Source organism: Trichosurus vulpecula, chromosome 3, assembly GCF_011100635.1.
Source record: "Trichosurus vulpecula isolate mTriVul1 chromosome 3, mTriVul1.pri, whole genome shotgun sequence".
Lineage (NCBI taxonomy): Eukaryota > Metazoa > Chordata > Mammalia > Diprotodontia > Phalangeridae > Trichosurus > Trichosurus vulpecula.
This window is the reverse complement of record NC_050575.1, coordinates 313,770,736-313,786,288: the sequence shown is the minus strand read 5'-3', so window position 1 is coordinate 313,786,288 and position 15,553 is coordinate 313,770,736. Positions and strand designations below refer to the sequence as shown.

The following is a 15,553-nucleotide window of genomic DNA, read 5'->3' as shown; positions in this document are numbered from 1 at the left end:
AAGCATTATCTGTAATGGAGAAAACTTGAAGCATTCCCAATAAGATCAGGGGTGAAATAAGGAAGTCCATTTATTACCATTATTATTCAATATTGTACTAGAAAGACAAGAAAAAGAAATTGAAGGAATAAAAATACTAGAAACAAAACAATCTCTCTTTGCAGATGATATGAAGTTGTACTTAGAGAATCCTAGAGAAGCAACTAAAAAACTAGTTGAAACAATTAACAACTTTAGCAAAGTTTCAGCATATAAAATAAACCCACATGAATCATCAACATTTCTATATGCTACCAACAAAACCCAGCAACAATAGATGGAAAGAGAAATTCCATTTAAAATAACTGTAGACAATACAAAATATTTAGGAGTCTACCTGCCAAGACAAACCTAGGAATTATAGAAACCCAATTACAAAACACTTCACACAAATAAAGACACATTTAAACAACTGGAGAAATATTAATTGCTCATGGGTAGGCTGAGCCAATATGATAAAAATGATGATTTCTACCTAAATTAATTTACTTATTCAGTGCCATACCAATCAAACTACCAAAGAGTTATTTTATAGAGCTAGGAAAAAAAAATAATAACAAAATGCATCTGGAAGAACAAATGGTTAAGACTACCAAAGGAATCAATGAAAAAATGTGAAGGAAGGTAGCCTAGAAGTACTAGATTTCAAATTATATTACAAAGTGGTAATCATCAAAACAATCTAGTACCAGCAAAAAAATAGAAGGGTGGATCAGTGGAATAGATTAGGTACACAATTCTCAGTAGTAAATGACCATAGTAATCAAGTATTTGATACATGTAAAGATCCAAGATTTTGGGGTAAAGACTCATCATTTGACAAAAATTGCTAGGAAAAGTGGATAGCAGTTTGAAAGAAACTAGGCATAGACTAACATCTCACACCATATACCAAAATAAAGTCCAAATGGATAATTGATTTAGAGATAAAGGGTGATATCATAAGTAAATTAGGGGAACATAAAAAACATGCCTGTCAGATCTATGGAAAAGAGAAGAGTTTGTGATCAAATAAGAGAGAGGATCATGGGAAGTAAAATGGATAATTTTGACTACATGAAATTAAAAAACTTTTCCACAAGCAAAACTAATGCAGCCAAAATTAGAAGGAAAACAGGAAACTTGAGGGAAAATTTGGAACAGATTTCTCTGGTAAAAGCCTCATTATTCAAATATATAGGGGACCAAGTCAAATTACATATATATATATGAGTGTGTGTGTGTGTGTGTGTGTGTGTGTGTGCGTGCGCAAGCGCATAAAAGAGCCATTCCTTAATAGATAAATGCTTGAAGGATATGAACAGGTAGTTTCAGAAAAAGAAATAAAAGTTTCTAATAGTTACATGAAAAAATGCTCTAAGTCACTACTGATTAGAGAATTGCGAATTAAAACAACTCTGAGATACCACTTCACACTTATCAGATTGGCCAACACAACACAAAAAGAAAATGATAAATGCTAGAGAGGATGTGAGAAAATTGGGACAGTAATGTTTTGTTGGTGGAGTTGTGAACTAGTCCAATCATTCTGGAGAACAATTTGGAATTACACCCAAAGGGCTATAAAATTGTGCATACCCTTGAACTAGAAATACTACTACTAGGTCTGTATCCCAAAGAGATACGAAGTGGGGGGTGGGGTGGGGGAGAAAGAACCTATTTATAAAAAAATATATAGCAGCTCTTTTTGTGGCACCAATTTTTGTGGTCAAATTTTGTGATGCCAAAGAATTGGAAATTGAGGGGATATCCATCAATTGGGGAATGGCTGAACAAGTTGTGGTATATGATTGTGATGGAATACTATTGCGTTATAAGAAATGATGAACAGGGTGCTTTCATACAAACCTGGGAAGACTTATTTGAATTCATGCAAAGTGAAGTGAGCAGAATCATGAGAACATTGTACACAGTATGAGCACTGCTGTAAAGATGATCAACTATGAAAGACAGGTACTCTGATCAAGATACGATCCAAGACAATTCCAAAGGACTCACAATAAAAAGTGCTATCCACCTCCAGAGAGAGTACTAATGAATTCTGAATGTAGATTGAGGCATACCTTTTTTTTTTTTACTTTCTTTCTTTTTTTTTGTTTGTGCTTTCTTTTTCAACATGGCTAACATGGAAATATGTTATGTGTGACTTCATATGTATAATCGATATCAAATTGCTTTGCTTCTCAGGGAGGGGGAAGAGGTGAGAAAGAGGGAAGAAATTTGGAACTCAAAATTTTTAAAAATTAATGTTTAAAAAATTTTACATGTAATTAGAAAATATTTAATGAAATAATAAATGTATTGAAAAATAAATTTAAAAATATCAAAGAACTGCTGAGTAGAGTTGAACTAGCAATTTCAGTGCCTGAGGCAAGAAGCAAGAAATATTCCTGGAGCAAGTGTTGCTGGGTATATATGGATGGTGCATTAAAATCATAGTAGTAATTAATGACGTGAAAATAATATAAAGTTAATTAAATTGAATTTAGTTGGAAAAAAAAAGACTGTCATAGTGTAGGGAACCAAAGTTTCTCCTATACATAAAGGGCAAGAAGCCTCCACCTTTTTGGACTTCTGCTTCATGGACCTCTGTCCTACCTTGTGGCACTTAGAGGATAAAATCAGTTGGATCTCACTAGAAACTTTTTTAGCTTACTTTTTTTTTCTTTCTTTTAAAAAAACCAATTTTCTTATTTTTATTGGTCTTTTATTTTCATATCACATTTGTTTCTTTCTTAAAAGTTTATTTTTTTATTTAACAAACATTTTAAAAATTAAGCTGTCACTTCCACTATCTCCCACCCCTTCAACCATTGAGCAAATTTGAAAGAAAAATAAAAGAAAGAAAAGAATGAAAGAAAAAAAATGCCCTCAATACATAGCTGCATAGTTTGGCAAAACAAATTCTCACATTAGCCATGTAAGACTCTTTCTGCATTTTAAGTTCACTACGTCTCTGCCAAGGGGCAGGTTCCATGTTTCATCTTCATTTCTTTTGGAATCATAGTTTCTCATTGCATTGACAAGTGTCTGAAGCCTTTCATAGTTGTTTTTTCTGTATAATATCATCATATAAATTGTTCTTTCTAGTTCTGATCATTTCTCCTTGCATCAATTCACAGAGGCCTTCCCAGTATTCTATGAAACTATTTCATCATTTCTTATGAAACAATAACATTCCTTAACATTCATATGCCACAATTTGTTTAGCCATTCCCCAACAGGAAGATACCCCTTTATATTCTAATTTTTGGCTACCATGAAAAGAATTGACATAAATATTTTTATACAGTTAGGTCCTTTCTTTCATTGATTTCTTTGGAGTAAAAGCCCAACTGAGCGTAACTGAGTCACAAGCTATGCACAGTTTGGTAATTTTCTGGGCATAGTTCCAAATTGCAAAGCCAGAGACTTTTGCAGATTACACTCCAAATTAGAAATGTCTCAAGGGCCTATTTTCCAGTAACTACATTCTTGTACCATGTGAATATGAGATCAAGAGACTAATAATTGTACCACAAAATTTCATACCCATAAATTTAGCTTCAGATACATTTTACATGTGAGTTGTTTTCATCTTTCTGGTATGGCTGCTAGGTTACCCCTAAATCACCCATTCTGAGAGCATTTGCTGCTATGTTAAATGGTAGAGAAGACGATTAAGCTTTCCCTAGCTCCTTGACACTTTTTAGGAATAGAGAACATACTAAGTATAGGGAATATTGTTAGCAAAGTCATAGAAATATCCAAAGGATCTGTGATTTTTGTCAGTTCTTGGTGTGGGAACTTTCTCTCCCAACACAGCAACCCCCTATAACTCAGAAGATAACTCCTAGGGAGCTGTTTAATACACAGAAATAAAACAAATGGCATTGTACAACTATTAAGTGTCAGAGGTGGGATCTGAAACCAAGCTTCGCTAACTCTGAATCCAGCATTCTACTCTCTATTGCATACTATGTCAGAGTAAAGTCAGAGGCTTAGGAAAATGAAAGGCATATTCAGGGGATGGTGAGTAGGACAGTGTGGCAAGAATATAGAGTTTGAGGAAGTACAAGAAAAAGTTTTTTCAAAAATTAGGGTAGCACCAGATTGTGAAAGATATTGAATGGTAGGCAAAGGAATTGGAACTTTATTCAGTAATCCAAAAAGGACCCACTGACTATTTATTAGCTGAAGAGTAACATGACTAGATCTATACATAAGGTTGATCAGTATGGAAATATATGAAAAATTATTTGGAAAAGGGAGAGGATGAAGGTAGGAAAACCTCTAAGGAAGTTATTGCAAGAGTCTAGGTAGACGGTAATACTAGGAGCATGATTGAGGAATACAGAGAAAGAGTCAAATAAGGGAGATTTCTCAGAGGTGGATTCAATATTACAGCAAATGATGAGCTACTAGAAATAAGGGAAGAATCATTTTTTGTTTCCTTTTTAATAGTCAAAGTGTTTTCTTAAAATGCCAGAAATATGTCACAAGGAAAAGTATATTTGTCGGGACAGGTATAAACTTAGTTTTGGTCATGTTGATTTTGGAGGTGCCAACTAGGTGTCTAGAAGGCTATATCCTGCTGTTAATTCAATTCAACCAATATTCATTAAGCACAATTTGGGAGGCATGGCTAGACATAAGTTTGTCTAACAAAAGTTTTGAAAATTATAAGTTAAATATATGTTATCAGTTTCATAAGGCAGCCAAAACAAACAAATAAACAAAACCTAATGCATAGGAAAGTAGTCTAGAAGAAATTAGGCTTAGACCAACACCTTACACCATATTACATAATACATTTTAAATGTATATGTGACCTTAATATTAAAGATCTTACTATTAGAAAAATAGAAGGGAAGCAGATCACATACCTCTCAGAGCTATGTGTAGGAGATGTAAGTCCCAATCAAACAAGAGATAGAGATAATTACAAAAGATAAAATAAATAACTTTGATTACGTGAAACTGAAAAGCTTCTGTAAAGACAAAATTAATATATCTAGGATAAGAAGGATAGAAAAAAAATTCTATCAAATTTCTCTGAGAAAAGTTTAGTGTCAATGATACAGAAGCAATTAACAAATACATAAGACTAATAACCATTCCCCAAAAGATAAATGGTAAAAGAATATAAACAGTTTTCAAAAGAAGAATTGTAAAGTATTAACAACCATATGAAAGAATGCTCCAAATCACAACAATAAGAGAAATAGAAATTAAAACAACCCCAAGATTTTGCTTCATATCCTGCAAATTGGCAAAGATGACAAAAAACAGCAATCATAAACATTGGAGAGAGTAAGAGATGATAGACTCACTGGTGCATTGTTGGTGGAACTGTGAAATGGTACAACCATTTTAAAAAGTAATTTGGAATTACGCAGCTAAAGTGACTAAAATGTCCATTCCCTTTGACTCTGGGATTCCATTACTGGACTTATACCCCAAGGAAGACATTAAGAAGATGCAAGTCCCCATAAACACCAAAATATTTAGGGCAGCACTTTTTGTGATAGCAAGGCATTGGAAATAAAGTAGATGCCCATCAATTGGGGAATGGCTAAACACATTAAGAGAATATTACTTTGCTGTAAGGAACTTTGAGAGAAGCTAGAGATATGATGATAAAATGATATAAACCCTGCCTTCAGGGAGCTCATATTCTTCTTGGTAGTTGGAAATACTAGTATGACGCTTCAAAGAAAGGTCAAGATTGAAGATAAGTTTAGGAGAAATGACAGTTATGGAAATCATGTGTCCACGTACAAACGATGGGTAATAAAATGAAATTTAGGCTTAACTTGATGGTAGGGCTTCAAATGTATCACTAAGGGGGCAAGAGGACAGATTAGCACTGTTAGTCATGAAGATAAGCAAATTTTGGAAGTAATGAAACTAAGGGAAAAGTATGGTAGAGAACATTTGAGTAAAATTCAAAACGGGGAAAAATAAAAGCATTTATTTAGGACTGCTTAGCTAAATAAAAGAAATAGAAATAGTATTAAGTTCATGACACAGATTATAAGGCTGGTACAGAGATAGGATATCGTTATGATGGGAAACAACTACCATTCAGACATATTGGAGCACTCTCTACTAAAAGCACAGAATCTGACATTCTTTTTTCCCCTTTTATTTCATTCATTCATTCACTGAAGAAACATTTATTAAACACCACATACCAGGAACTTGTATGGTAGCCCAACTACATGGTATCCAACAGTGTCCATGCCTGCACCAGTCCTTTTGTCTGGCATCTCCCATGGGGTGATCGAGGCATATGACACTCATATTGATAATTTCCTTTTTGGAGGGAAGGAGAGGTAAAGTAAAAGATGAGGAGTGCCATTATAGTTGTCAATCAGGATTAATGAGACTCTGATAGAAGAGGGATTAGATTTGTTTTGCTTGTTCCTAGTGGGTATAAAACAAAGGAGAGTGGACGAAAGTTATGGAGAAGCAGATTTAGGCTTTATGTGAAGAAAAATCTTTTACAATTAGAATTCTCCAAAAGTAGAAAGGGTCACCTTGAAACATAGTGAACTCCTCATCACTGGGCTCCAAGTAAAAGCTAAATGACCACTTGTCCAGGATGTTAGGGAGAGGATGCCTGTGTTCAGGTATGAGATGGACAAGATGACCTCTGAGGTCCCCTCAAGGTTAAAGACTCCGTGATTCTGTGCTGGTGGTTTCATTGGTGCTGTGTCTCCTGTTGGGTGCCATCTATTGGGTGCGTGCAGTTGGTCACGTACCATGTAGGAGGTTATAAATTTAAGCTCAGGAGTGTAGCAGACGCGAAAGGGAAAAAGCCCAGAGGGACGTCCACAGCAGAGAAGTCCCCAAAGCAGCTGTTTAGCAAGTGACATGTGGGTCTGTACTGGGTGACATCCAGAGGGCAAAGCATAGCAACCAATGTAGGCCAGAAGCATTAAGGATGAGGAGACATGAATTTGCATTCCCCCCAGCCTTTCAAGAAAGCAAAGCACTAAAAATACCAAAAGCCACACTTCACATCCTGTTTGATTTTTGAATCCAGTGAGTTGTAAAGTTGAAACAGTCACTTTGCCAGAGAATTCAGCTCAGGAGTTTGGTTTTTTGAAAGCTTTTGGCTACTTTCACCATATACAAGTCATTTTTACTGCTCAAGGCCTCAGTTTCCTCATATGATAAACAGGGATAATAGTATCTCTATACCTCAGAGGTATTTTACAAAGAAGATAATGAATGTAAAATTACTTTGAAAGGTTAAAAGTTCTATAGAAATGGATATTATTCTGTCCCCACTGACTTATTATCATTTAAGAGATGCATTTAGAAATGTATCTTTAGAAATCGTCTTCAAGTGGCAGATTTTTGTAACCCTTTGGCTTCCTGTTTCTCAATAATAGTAGCTCACATTTCTATAGAACTTTAAGGTTTACAAAGTATTTTCTCCATAACAAATCTATGAGAGAGGTCACGCAATATTATTACTGCCCATTTTACAGCTGAGATAGTGGAGGTGGAGTGATTTGCCCTGAGATTCAGTGTCAGAGCTCAGGTTCAAGGCCAGGTCCAAGGCTCTTGCCCCTCTGCTGGGCTAAATCTTGGGCAGCAAACATTGAAAGGTACTGGGGGCAGGGGGGTGGGGCAGGGTGGGGAGAGGAGGAAACTTGTGAGAAAATCATTTTGCAATTAAAAAATTATTTCATAATATTCCTATTATGAAATAGTTACCTACTTTTATAAGTACCTGCAGTTACCCCTGTTTTAACAGTTAAACAACAGTGACTTGGCATATTTGGCTTTTACCTGTAGAAACATAAACACAAGCTACCTCAGCATCACCTATAAATTGCCACTGGTCCTCGATGTCCCTGTAGCCTGAGATTTGCAAAGATGTTTATCTCCTCTATTAGCTGGTACAGCCACTATGAGGATGTGTGCCTGCAATACACCACTTCACCATATTTAGTTATGGACATCAGACTAGTTAGGCAGGCAGTCTGTCAAAAGATATTTTTAAGATACAAAGAAAGAAAAAAACAAAAAACAAAAAACAAAAACGCAAACACCCAGCCACTGCCAGAAGAAGCACACATTAGGAGAGACAACATGTAAATAACTATAGAAGTGTATATATACGTGTGTGTATGTGTATGTATACATACATATATAATACATAATATGATTGTGTATATTACATGTATTCTATTATATTTAAACATATAATAGACATAACTTCTATATTAAAAATACACATATATAAAACTTTTATATATCTAGCTATTTACATATTGTCTCCCATTAAAGTATGTGTGTGTGTATGTATACACATATCTATGCAGAGAGAGAGAATAAATAAAGATAATCTGCAAGGAGAAGGTATTAATTAGCAGCTGGGGATAGGAAGGAAAGGATTGGGGAAGGCCTCAAGCAAAAGGTGGAATTTGAGCTGTTGGGGAAACTGAGTCAGTTATGAGTGGATAGAGCATCACAAGCATAAGAAATAGTCAATAGAAACCCAGTTTGGGGGGAAAGATTACAAGTTCTGTTTTAGATATGTTGAGTTTGAGACATCTACAGGACACCCTTAATGGACTATATAATAGAAGAAAGATATCTTTTTTTTAAAGAACCCAAACCCTAAATTCAGCTTACTAGGTGAGCTCAGGTCTATTCTACTTCAGTGCAGATACTTTCTGACCTTTCAAATGAAAAATACAAAACAAAACCAAAGAATAACAATTTGTGCCCTAAAAAGGGTGTGATGATTAATGGAAATAACTCTGTAAAATACCTGGTATTCCTTGGGAAAAAGACCCAAGTTCTGAAGTTGTTGTATTTTTCTGACCTCCATTTGCCCAATACAAGCATCACAAATGGCACTAATTCTTAAAAGTCCCGCCCACTTTTAGGGGCAAAACAATAAACTTTGTCTCTGACTGAAAGAAGGCTTGAGTCGAATTCTTTTGAGGCAGGACCTGTGTCTTTTGCCCTTGAATTTCAGGGTTTCCAGCCCCCCTAGACCTCAATAACAGTAGGTACTTAATAAAAGTTCATCGATTTACTGATTGACCTAATGTCTGGCATAGCCCTTGGCACATACTAGGTACTAAATAAATGCTTGTTGATTGATTGATGTCCTCCTAGCCACAACTTGCTTCTCTTCAGATCCACCTTCCTAGGTTTTAGCCTGGCTTTTAACCTTTCCCCCATGTCTATCAGAACTAGAGACAGAAGAATAGAATAATGTTTTTGTCTGATTCATTTGTTGTTAGATTGTAATCTCCTTGAGGGCAGGAACTACATTTTGCTTCTTTTTGTATCCCCAGAGCTCTCAGCATAGTGCCTGGCACATTGTTTAGTGTCATTAAATTGACTCTGATTCAGCCTAAGTCCTAAAAGCCTTGGGCACCTTTTTGAGCACCTGTCTTCTCATAAAATCAGATTCATTCATTCACTCACTCAGCAAACATGTATTAAACGCCTACTGCAGGTAGATCCCTCTGCTAGTTGATAAGAGAGATAGAGAACTCAAGTAAGACTCAATCCCTGCCCTTATAGAGTTTATAATCCAACCTAGTAGGGGGATAAGATACAAATGCAGGTTAAATTCAGCAAACACTCAGAAGTGTGATATTACATTATAAATGTGGTAGGGAGGTAAAGAACAAAAGTGCTATACGTAGAAGATCTGAGGAGAGACACCATTACTGACAAGAGAGGCCAGAGAAGGTCTCATGTAGAAAGCCACAGGGACAGAGACTTGGATTTGTAGTCAGTAGCGCTGAGCAATTTGGTAGACAAGACTGACCTTTTTTATAGTGTGGCCAAGAGCTTGGGGTGACTGGGAAATAACAGAGTAAGGGTCTTGATGGGATTAAGGAGTGGGGGTCTAGGGTGGGGCCAGGTGCTGACAATGAAGGCCACAATGAAAGGGCAGTTGAAAGGATTATTAACTGGGAAGGGCTGGTGAATGCATATGGGAAAGTCCAGGGCCTTTTAGGGGTCCATCATTAGGGCCCCATCACTATGTGCCAGGCACTGTGCTAAGTGTCAGAGATACAAAGAAAGAAGAGAGCCCCTTCTCTCAAGGAGTTCACAGTCTACAGGGGGAAACGACATACAAACTATAGGTACAAACAAGCTACATACAGGATAAATTAGAGATAATCAACAGAGGGAAGGCACTAGCACTAAGAGGGATTGGGAAAGGCTTCCTACAGAAGAATAAAACAATTCCTATTTTCTAGGACCTGACATAGACCATTTAGCCATGTTACCAAATCCATGTGAACTTAAGGAGACCTTCTGGCGGTGAATGAGAACACAAGTATGTGGTGATTAAAGTGCTCAGTTCTAATCCTGATGGTTTTGCCTTTATATTCCCATAAATGGGGGAGGGGGGTTGGGGAGCCAAGATGGCAGAATAAAGAAGGGTACTTGATTGAGTTCTCCCAAATTCTCCTCCAAACAACTTTAAAATAATGCCTTAAAATGAATTCTGGTGCAGCAGAACCAACAAAAGGATGGAGTGAAGCAATTTTCCAGCAAAAGACAACCTAGAAAGTAGGCAGGAAAGCAGAGCACAATCCAGTGCAGACCTAAATCAGCCGCAGTAGCTTCCAGAACTCTTAGCAAACAGAGAGTAAGGGGGTCAGACAACTAGTCAGAAGGAGATTATAAGGTATAAGACTCTGTTATGTTGCCTATACACAGTTCAGGATTGCAATCCCAGGGCAAGAAAGAACACCAGAACACTAGAGTGTGCAGTTATATAGGATCAAGGACCCTGGTCACAGTTCAAGGGAGGAAAGGAGTGCATGTGATTCCTCACAGGCCAGGAGAGCAGTGACCACCCCACTCCTAAGATCATACCACCTTGGAAGAACTAAAAACTTATGGTCCCCCAGAACTAGAGCTGAAAACAGCAGCACCAAAAGTATGAGGCTTGTGACAGTGGCCCCTCTACCCAGGGGGCAGAGCCCAACTTGAACAAAGTTAATTTAAGTCAAGAAAAGGCTGGGAAAATAAGCAAACAACAAAAGAACCTGACCATAGAAAGTAACTATGGCGACAGAGAAGATCAAAACACAGACTCAGAAGAAAACAAAAAAGAATATGGCCATCAATTAGCACCGCGCCTAGCACATAGAAAGTGCTGAATAAAAGCTTGACGACTGGACGTGATCCATCACCATAGGGACCTGTTGGCTATCTGAAGGCCCTGGGGGTGCAGCAGACATTCCTCTGACACATTAGGAGGGCCAGGAGGGATTGTGCTTTACCCCAGCAGAAGAATTAAATCATCATGTACTGAGTAAGCATCTACCTTATGCTCATCACTTTTAAGCATTGTGGGAGAATTGAAAAAGAAATGGTGGGGGGCACAGGTATAGCCAAGACCTACAAAATGTTTTTTGACTTTTTAGAGGGAGGAAGGAAGGAAGCACTCATTAAGTGCCCACTATGTGCCAGGCGCCATGCTTATCGCTTGACCAATCTTATCTCATTTGATCCTCATGACAATTCTGGGAAGTAGGTGTTATTATCATACCCATTTTACACATGATGAAACTGAGGCAGACAGGGATTAAATGACTTACCCAGGGTCATATAGCCAATAAGTGTCTAAGGCTAGATTTGAACTCATCTGCCTGAGTAGTCCTACCCACTATACCACCTAGCTATCTCTAGGTACCATATCAATTAAACCAGTGCTATCAAACCTGCCGGCTGCATACAGCCCAAATGCTATGAACCAGATTGAAATGCAATTGGGAAACATTTAACAAAATAAATCAAACCACAATAAAACATAGATAATGTTAATATGTGGCTTGCTAAGTCAATCGCATCTGGCAGGAATCCTTACACACAGTTTAGTGTCTCCTGTTTCCATTTGAGTTTGATACCACTCAATTAAAGGATTATTTCCACAACGCCTTTTTTTAAAAACTGTAGGCGTGTGACATGACATAATATGATAGGAGTGGGTTGCTTATTAGTGACCTGCTATAATATGCCGTGTGTCTTGAAAACTGTATCCTGACCGGCAGCCAGATGATGAAATATGATCATCTCTTACAAATGAATGCTTTCCCATGGTCCTCAAACTAGGTGAATCAAACAAGCCAAAGTCAAAAGGCAGCTCTAATGGCCATACCTAATGTAAGAGGGATTTATTAATCATACACCATTGCTTCATCCTGTATAATTCATAATTCATATGTCAACAGGTTTATAGAAAAAATAATATAGGTCAAGGCAAAGCAAATATTAACTTCATGAATTATAACACCTTTGGAATCACTAAAGGTTACCTAGATGTAACTTAAAAAGCCCTTTCTTATTAGTAAGACTTGGCCAGGAACACGGGTGCCATAGGGACAAGAGATATGGAGGGGATCTATGACACAGAATGATAAAACAAAGAACCTAGGGTTCTAGGCCTTTGTCCTGGAAGGGCAGGGCAAAGCAAGGGGACAGGCATTAATTAAGCTCATACTCTGTGCCAGGTACTGTGCTAAGTGCTGGGGTTACAAATGCAAGCAAAAACAAGGTAGTTCCTGCCCTCAAGGAGTTTACATTCTAATTGGGAAAGACAATGTAGGGACCCATGTAGGCCATGATGTCAAAGTCCAGAAAGTCAGAAACAGAGGTACAAGGGTAATGGAACAAGGTTTTTGAAGGAAGAGACTTTATATTTAAAGCAAGACATAAAAATGTGAAAGTTGAACTGGATCTTGAAGAGTCCTAAACTTCAATCCTCTTATTTCACAGATGAGAAAACAGAGTCCAAGAGACATGAAGGTCACACAGGTAAAGTTAGCAGCAGAGCCTGGATTTCAACCCAGGTGCTCTGAGTCTAAACTCAGTGCCCTTTTAATAATGTCACATTGCTATTTTACAGATGGGCTTGAGCCCAGATTGTCCTTCAACCATGAACTCTGTGCTGGGTCATGACCTGGACACAAATACACTGGGTTATGGCAAAGGAGTAGGGTAGAGTGGATCTGAAACCTGTATTGCTCAGCCTGATTCCCATTTATTAAAAGCTTTGCTTCAGCTAATAGCAAGAATCCTACGGCTTTTAGCTAATGTGCCTATTGGGTAATCCATCACCACTCACATCCTTTCCTCCTCCCCTCCCAGGATTGGATCAAGAGTCCAAAGCCGGGCCAAACCTAAAGACTGAGTTTCATCAACCCCCAATATGACGTTAGGGAGATGCAAGGCACAGATCCCAGCAAGAGGTAAAACAAGGTTCATTGGATTTGCATGATTCCTGAAAACATTATACAATACAGTAACTTTTGAATACTGGGGAATCAAATTAGCAAATCACTAAGAGCTCATTAAGAGTAAGTCATACCAAACTTCATTCCCCCTTTTGACATGGTTACTAGACTAATAGGTCATAGAGAATATATCCTCACAGTCTATTTGGATTTCATTGAGGCATTTGACAATGTCAAATGTGGGCTGGATAATAGTGCAGTTAAGTGGATTCAGACCTAACTGAAAGATTAGACCCAAAGAGTAAGTAACTAATAAATCAATTTCAACCAATCTCTAATGGAATATCCCAGGGATCTATCCTTTGTCCTGTTCTGTTGAATACTTTTTCACTTTTATAAAAGCATAGATGGTGTGCTTACCAAATTTGCAGCAAACACAAAGGTGGGAAGGATAACAAAGCATGTTTGATGAAAGAATTGGGATCTAAAAACTATCTTGAAAAACTAAAATAATGAATCAAATTAGATGATATTTAATAAAGATAAATGTAGCCTTGTACTTGGGTTCAAAAAATCAATTATATAAGTACAAAATGGGGAAAGTATGGCTTCATATGAAAAAATTTACATGAAAAAAGAGCAGGGTCAAGGACCTAAAAGTTCAATATAAATCAATGAAGAATGATGGGGCAGCCACAAAAATTCGTATGATCTTAGGCTGAAATATTAGAAATATAGTAACCAGATAAAGGAGGTGATTATCCTATTGTCCTGGCATATGAACAGACTGCAATATTCTCAACCTAGACCATGTAGATTCTATTGCTATAATGCTTATAACTTTTTTTTCAAAATTATAATCCATGATAATCATAGGGCAAACAATTTATTCAAAATGTCAATTTACTGGAAGTGAGGTGGTCAAAATAGGAAAGGCAGTAATGCATTTTAAAAAAACGAACCAAATAGATGTTATTTTTTATCCAAACTTTGAAGATCTAATTCATCAAAGTGACAAAATGAGCTTAACATTTTGCTTAAGGTAATTCAGCATTATCAGTTTTTAAAGAAATATAGATATTTTAAAACAAACATTGAAAATAAATCAATCTGGTTCAACAAGCTGCTGAAGTTTCATTCTTCTTAATAGGATGGGACTTGGCCACAAATCTAAATGAAAATAACAAAGTAGAACAATTCTCAGAAAAAATCAGAACGTAAATGTTGAATTCAATTTAGATAGCATCAACATCTTCATCATCATCTCTGATATCATCAAACTGGATTTCATCATCATCTCCAGGACCAAATGTGTCTGTTATGTTGATTTTGGCACCTCTGGAAGTTGCCCATATGCCTTTAAACTTCTTGCTTCATCTGCATTGTATTTTAATATGACATTAGCTTTGTTATCCTGGTAGTCTCAGAGACCAACCAATATAATGTCCAATGTATTTATCCAAACCTATTTCCCTCTGATGTGATATAACCTCTTCACACCATCAAAACACATTGCTTCTGATTGTCCGTTTTCCAACATTTTAATCACCTGGGCATATTTCTGTCTATCTTCCTTGAAGACCAACTCTTTTCAGATTCATTTTCGATTTTCCCCTGCATCTATTTTTTATCTCCTTTACCTTTATTCTTGGGCATGGCTGTGGTGGCTTCTGTGGGGTCTTGGTCTTTCAACCGGTGGCTCTTCCAAAAGACACGGGGGTGGGCTTTGCCTCCCTGGCCCAGGTAGAAGGGAGATTCTTCGCAGGAGGGGAGACAGAGAGCTAGATCATGAGCCGGACACTCTGGAGGGTATGGAGTGTGTCTATAATTTTCAGATATTCATTTTGACCTATCAGGAAAATTCCATGTAGGGATTTGTTCCAAATTAATTAGCCAAGAACTACCTTTGAGAATTCAGTCATCTGATTGACAAAGAAAGGTTGAACAACAAATAGGCAAAGGTTTGATCTATTATTGCCTTGGCTATAAAATGCAGTTCCATAGAGTAATGAGGTAACCATTCACCAAGCTATCCCTGGCCTCTGTAATATCTGGCCTTAAAAACCCCACCAGTCCCATACTAACTGCACCGCTAGAGATTTGTGAACTGGGGCCCAGAATGTCTGGGTAAGAATTCTTCTTCTAAGAGCTTTATGAGATAAAATGACCATCAGTCCAGGGGCAAGAGCCCCTATTTACACTATGAACTATATCCTTTCAATATCACTAAAACTGCGCACTTGTTTTATTGCATCCCTCTTTGTATAAAGAACTTCTCAATACCTCATGGATGTATG

The 15,553-nt window shown here is 37.2% G+C and overlaps 1 pseudogene; it reads right to left on the bottom strand.

The window, feature by feature from the left end:
• Positions 1 to 14,491: 14,491 nt before the first annotated feature.
• LOC118844372 lies at positions 14,492 to 14,912 on the bottom strand (annotated as a pseudogene).
• Between the last annotated feature and the right edge of the window lie 641 nt (positions 14,913 to 15,553).